Source organism: Chrysochloris asiatica, unplaced genomic scaffold (genome assembly GCF_000296735.1).
Source record: "Chrysochloris asiatica unplaced genomic scaffold, ChrAsi1.0 scaffold00008, whole genome shotgun sequence".
NCBI classification, from domain to species: domain Eukaryota; kingdom Metazoa; phylum Chordata; class Mammalia; order Afrosoricida; family Chrysochloridae; genus Chrysochloris; species Chrysochloris asiatica.
The window spans coordinates 21461280-21468393 of record NW_006408526.1 but is presented as its reverse complement, the minus strand read 5'-3'; the positions used below and the strand labels follow the sequence as shown (position 1 = coordinate 21468393).

Genomic DNA, 7114 nt, shown 5'->3' with positions numbered 1-7114 from the left:
TTTTTACTGAGTCTTTGGGGAATAATGATGTTTTAAAGATTCTTTCCTACTCCTATGGTATGGAAAACATTATTCTACATCTCTTGCACTTTGTCCTCTAAACTTGTTCACAAAATCTTGACAGGAATATAGAAGCAATTCTGAGCATCAGGAAGCTAAATGTCCGGTAGCAAGGTTCTGTAGCAGCCCAGGATTCTAGTTTGGGCTCTACCACCTTGTTTGCTTTATCCCTCAGTTAGTTTTCTTATTTGTACGCTAGTTATAATTATGTCTACTTTATTAGGTAAACCTTTTGGTCTGGGACCTCTTCTCAGTCTGCATACTTTTCTGGGGTTTTGGGTGTCTGCTTCCATTATGCATTCCTATACTGAAGTCTTCTGACATGGGGTCTGTCATCTTTATAGAAGTAACCTTGGTGGCACAGTGGTTAAAGTATTTGGTTGCTAACCAAAAGGTTGAGGGTTCAAACTAGCTGCTCTGTGGGAGAAAATTGTGGCAGTCTGCTTCTGTAGAGATTTATAGCCTTAGAAGCATTGGAAAGCAATTCTACTCTGTCCTGTAGGGTTGCTATGCATCTGATTTGACTTGATGGCAACAGGTTTGGTCATCTTTCCGGAAGCAGACCGCCACGTCTTTCTCCAGTGGGTTGGTTGGTGGGTTGGAACATTTGACCTTTTGGTTAGCAGCTGAGTGTTTAACGTTTGCATCACCAACACGTCAGTGTCCAACGTAAGCAAGGCAAAATCTCATCATCCCTGCTTCTAAGGAGCATTCTGGCTGTACATCCTCCAAGACGGATTTATTCATTTCCCTGGAAGTCTACAGGATAGTCAGTATTCTATGCCAACAACACAATTCCAATGCTTCAATTCTCCTTTGATCTTCCTATTTTTGTGTGTCCAGCTTTCTCATGTTTATGAGATCATTGAAAAGACCATGACTCGAAGTTCGTGCTGCGGTCCCATGGATCTGTGTCTTGCTTCGACAATGTTTGGGTGAAACAGATCCAGGGACTCCCCAACTCCAGCCTCGGACCACCTCTAACAAACCTTTAGGCACAATTTCTTCTCTGGGACCATCTTCTTGACCATTCCCTGTTACCAGGACCAGCTAAACACCATTTGTTTGTGTGTGTGTGGTCAGCTCCAAATCTTCGACCAACCATGAGCTCTCAGATCTGTCAGAATTATTCTGCTGAAGCGGAGGCTGGCATTAACCATCTGGTTAATCTGCATCTGTGGGCCTCTTACACCTACCTCTCTTTGGGCTTCTATTTCGATCCAGATGATGTGGCTTTGGAAGGTGTGGGACACTTCTTCCATGAACTGGCAAAGGAGAAGCCTGAGGGTGCTAAGCATCTCTTGAAACTGCAAAACCAGCGTGGTGGTCGCGCACTCTTCCAGGACGTGCAGAAGCCATCCCAAGATGAGTCGGGAAGAACCCTGGATACCATGGAAGTCACCCTGGCCCTGGAAAAGAACCTGAACCAGTCTCTTCTGGATCTGCACGCCATGGGTGCTACTCACACAGACCCCCCCACCTCTGTGACTTTCTGGAGAATCACTTCCTCGATGAGGAGGTGAAAATTATCAAGAAGATGGGCAACCACTTGACCAACCTCCATAGGATGGCCAGGATGGCCAGGCAGGGCTGGGCAAATACCTCTTCGAGAGGCTCACTCTCAAGCACAACTAAGAAGAGCCTGTGGAGCTCTGCAACCAGCTCTGTGAAGGACCTTTCAACATCCCCTGCTCTCCACAGACCTTCTGCCTGAACCTTGCTCTCCAGACACAGAGGCAGCATAGTCAACGTCCTGGAGCCCCTCTTCTCCCAAGCCATGGACCAAATGAAAACAATAAAGCTTCCTTTTACAGGAAAAAAAAAAAAAAAAAAAGACCATGACTTGGGTCAGCTCAACCTTTGTCATCAAAGAAACATCTTTGCTGTTTAAGACTTTAAAGAGGTCTTTTGCAGTAGATTTATCCAATGCATTTTATCATTTGATTTCTTGACAGCTGCTTCCATAGACATTGATTATTGGTTCATTAGAATGAAATCCTTGACTACTTGCATTTCTTCACTATTTATCATGTCATTGTTTATTGGTCCAGTTGTGAGAATTTGCTTTAATTATTATTACATTCAGGTGAATTCATATTGAAGGCTGTAGTCTTTGACCTTTGTCAGTAATACTTCAAGTTGTCTTCACTTTTAGCAAGCAAGATTGTGTCACATGTGTACTGCCGGTTGTTAATGCATCCCATTCCAATTCTGATGTTAAGTTATTCAGCATCTTGGATTATTTGCTCAGCATACAGATTGAATAAGTAAGCATACAACACTACCACATACTTTTTCTGATTTTAAACTGTGAAATATCCCCTTGGTCTGTTTTGCCTCTTAATCCATGTACAGGTTCCACATGAGCACAGTTAAGTGTTCTGGAATTCCCATTCTTTATGATGCTATTCATACTTTATTATTATGCACATACTTGAATGCCTTACCATAGTTGAACATTGTTTAGGCCCTAAGAAAGTACTACTCCATATATTTTGTACTATGTCCTCAAAGTAAAAGGTGGCTTTACCTGAATGTTGTAAAGTTTTGTGAACTGTGCTGGTCTCAGTGACCCAAACTGACACTACTGAATGATGAACATGCTTAGATAAGAGGAAAGACAAATCAGTCATTCTTCAAATCTTCTCTTTCAACAAAAATACAATAAATTTTCCCCTATAACCAAGAATTGTTCCACGATACTTTTTTGTTTTGTTTTGTTTCTTTTGTGATCACAAATTAGGGTGATTGTCATGAATTGAATTGTTCCTCAACCCCTAATATGTGTCAATCATGTCAACCATGATTCTCAGTGGTTTGGCAGTTATGTAATGAAGTAATTTGGTAGTTACATTATGATGTCATTATTCCCCATAATGTGAGCTAATGTGATTAGCCAGTTACTTATAAGGGGGTTAGGATGGAATGCAACACCCTTCACTCCGATCAAAGCTCTGATCTGATCTAATCGGAGTTTTCCGAGTATGTGGCCTTCATCACCCTTTACCGTACAAAAGGAAAGATAAATGAGCAGAGGAGACCTCAGTACCACCAAGAAAGAAGAATGGGATTAAAGCACATATTTTGGACCTAGGGTCCCTGAACTGAGAATCTCATAGACCTAGGGGAAGATAAATGCCAAGACACATGGAGTTCTCTAAGGAACAACATGGCCCACAGATGTTGAAAGGCTATAAGAACCTTCTCCCAGCGCCAACACAGACAGAAAGCCCTTCTATAGAACTGGCACCCTAATTTTGGACTTCTAGACTCTTAACTGTGTCTTCCTCCCACTCCTTGCTATGTCTGTGGTCTATGCCCATTGTTGTAGCCAGTATGCTAGTCCATGTCGTTGAAGGTCTTTCTTTTTTTTAAACTTTTTTATTGTGAATTCAGTGAACGTTTACAGCCAAGATCATCAGATTTACATTCCACAAATCAAACACTGTTTCATCTCAGTTATCACAATCTCCTTCCTGCAACAACAGTTATCCTACTTCTTCCCTGTGAGTCCCCATTTATATCTTATATTACACAAATGAACAAAGCAAAATATTGGATGTACATGTACACAAGAAAAAATACATGTTCATTTAAATGTCCAAAGGGCACATTCTGTAAGCCAGCCTCCTGTCCAAAGGCACACAGCCTTACTCAGTCCATGGACCTAGAGCCTGAATCTGCTCTCTCTCTCTCCATGCCTCTGCTTTGCCACGTTCCTAGGTAGGGATTTCATGCTCCAGTCACGCTCTTCCTTCTTGATGGTCATAGGATCCTCTGTTTCTGAAATAAAAGATTAACTACTCCCCACTTTTAGCTACACATTTTCTACAATTACAATTTTGACCATGGCAGTTAATCCTTTTTGTTGTTGTGAAGTGCTGTCGAGTCGGTTCCCACCCATAGCGATCCTGTATAGGGTTTCCGAGGAGCAGCTGATAAGCTTGAACCGCTGACCCTGCAGTTCAAACAGCTTTGCAGTCTGGTACATTAACCCACAGCGCCACACCAGGACTCCTATGGCAGTTAATCCTACTAGCAGTTAACTCACAGTTGAATCATAAAATCTTATAAGCATCAACCCCACCCCCTTTCACCAGACCAATCTGGGAAAGAAAAAAAACTATTCAGTGTGGATTCTACCTCACCCTCCTCATTCTGAAACTAAGCACACTCATGAAATCTGGTAAGCCAGCCACTTCATACATTTATAGGCCCCACCCCATTTTTGATAGACAATGTCTGAATTGCCCATTTCTATCAACGGTCAACACTCATGGAAGCAGCAGTCAAGAAATCGAAGACGTATTACATTAGGCAAATCTGCTGCACAAGACCTTTTTAAAGCATTGAAGAGCAAAGATGTCAGCTTGAGGACTAAAGTGCGCCTGACCCAACCCATGGTATTGTCAGTAACCTCATATGCATGCAAAAGCTGGACAGTGAATAAGGAAGACCATAGAAGAATTGATGCCTTTGAGTTATGGTGTTGGAGGAGAATACTGAAAGTGCCATGGGCTGCCAAAAGAACCAATAGAAATAGAAATGCAACCAGAGTGCTCCTTAAAGGCCAAGACGGCCAAACTTGGTCTCTCATACTTTGGACATATTGTCAGGAGGGACTAGTCGCTGGAGAAGGATATCATGCTTGGTAAGGTGGAGGGACAGAGAAAAAGAGGAAGACCCCAAAGAGCTGGATTGGCCAAGTGGCAGCATCGATGGACTCAAGCGTGGCAACAGTGGTGAGGTTGGCCCAGGATCGGGCAGTGTTTCCTTCTGCTGTGCATAAGGTCGCTATGAGTCGGTACTGACTCGATGGCACCTAACAACAACAACAACAACAACAATCAACATCAGTCAGTCCTAGTGTGGCACTGTGGGCTAATGTGCCAGACTGCAAAGCCGTTTGAACTGCAAGGTCGGTGGTTCAAGCTCTCCAGCTACTCCTCGGAAACCCTATACAGGGTTGCTATGGGTCGGAATTGACTTGACAGCACTTAACATCAACAACATCAACTGTACACTGAGGAGACAAGCATATTCCTTAATGTGAAGAATCTTCCATTCCAGTTGAAATTTTGAACAACTGCATTCATAAGTAGAAGTCTAGTTCATCAAATTATAGTAATTTACCCTTGCTCATAGTATATCAAACATCTTTATTTTTGTCTGGTTGAGTTCTGGTTAGCTCAGCCCTAGCCATCTAAGCTAGTTCAAATGGGTACCAGCTGCAAATTTGGGAGTTCACGCACACCTCTGTGCACTGTAGACTAGCTGACCCTTTCACTCTCAGCCCTAGCCCCCAGGGGCTTGGTCAGTGCACCTGGGCTCAGGAGGTCACAAATTTCAGACCAGCCAGACTTTCCTCTTCTCTCTCTCATCTCAAGGCCAACAGATGCCAATGGAATATGTCCAAATTCATCCTGTGTCTTCATTGCTGCATTTCCTCCACTTCCACTCACAAGTAGACACAGGTGGTCATCAGTGAGCATGCTAGACTACTCTTGGATTCCCTTTAACTTTCAGTTCTAGAAGGAGATTTTCCCTGAAAGGCTGACTTTCCTTGCCTTGATGTTTCCACAGAAAACAGTGTGCTTGAAACTCAAAAAGCCCAACAGCCTGCTTTTTTCTTACAGATCTTTCAATAAGAATCCTCTGTCCTCCCAGTAGTTTGGTGTTGATCTGCATGTCTTTTCAAATACAAATGTCCCAACTAAGAATGTTCTGGGTGGGACTCAGGATTCCACTTGAGGCACCATAGTCTACAAAGTCTTAACCAGAAGCCTATTTCTCTGGGCAAATTCTATCTCCCCTTTTAGTGAATCCAGTTAATTATACCTGGGGTCTTCTCTTTTTTGCTGATCCACACAATTAAAAAAAACAAAAACTTTTTATTGTGAACTGAGTGAAGGTTTTCAGACAATATCATCAGTTTTACATGCAACAAATCTTAGACTTTGTTTCATCTTAAAGATTGCAATCTCTCCAAAAACAACAGTTATCCTACTTTCACCCCCCCTTCCTATTTCCATTCCCCAACTTCCCATTCATTCTCAACATTGTCTTTATATGTAAATGTTGTCCTTTTTATTTTGAATGAGTAACAATTTCAGGGTGAGCATACAGACTGACTTGATGGTACTTAACAACAACAACAACATACTAAACTAGTGTTTTTGTCCTCCTCCCATATACCTGTCTACTGTTGTTGTTAAGTGTTGTTGAGTCAGTTCCTACTCATAGAGACCCTGTATAGGGTTTCCCAGGCACAGCTGGTGGATTTGAACCACTGAACCTGTGGTTCAAATCAACCTTGTGGTCCAGTGCTTATCCTGCAGTGTCATGCCTATCTACTGCTTGGCTGAAAATTGGACCATGAGGGTGAGTTCCTTTACAGACTTGAAAGGTGTTCCAGGGCCATAGTCTTGGGTTCCTCCAGTCTTTCTGACCAATAGCCCATCTTTTTTTTTTAAAATGAGTTTTGAGTTTTGTCACACATTTTCTGCCTCTCTATCCAGGACCTTCTAATGTAATTCCTTTCAGAGCAATTGTTAGTAGTAGCTGGGTACCATGTAGTTTTTCTGGTCTCAGAGTTGTAGAACTGATGTTGACATTTCCATTAGTCCTTCTGACAAATTGATTCTAAGCATCTTCAATTCTCATCACTCTGCTTTTTTTCACACATGGAGAGACCATTAGCTGTACCTTAGCTGACCACTCATGAACTTTTAAGATCCCAGATGCTACTCACCAAAGTAGGATGTAGAACATTGTCTTTGTGGACTATGCTATGCCAATTGACCATGGTGTCCCCTGAGAGTATTGATCCACATAATTAGATGCTCTAGAATTTCCATTCTTTTCAATGTTATCCATAATTTGTTATGATCCACACAGTCAAATGCCTGTGCATGGTTAATAAAATACAGGTAAATATCTTTTTGGTCTTCTCTGCTTTCAGCCAAGATCCATCTGATATCACTAATGACATCCCTCATTCTGAATCTGGCTTGAATGTCGAGTAGCTCAATGTTGATATATTGCTACTCATTTT

The 7114-nt window shown here is 42.1% G+C and overlaps 1 pseudogene; it reads left to right on the top strand.

Moving 5' to 3' along the window:
- The first annotated feature begins 1163 nt into the window (after nt 1–1163).
- On the top strand, nt 1164–1695 carry LOC102839616 (annotated as a pseudogene).
- Nucleotides 1696–7114: the final 5419 nt, after the last annotated feature.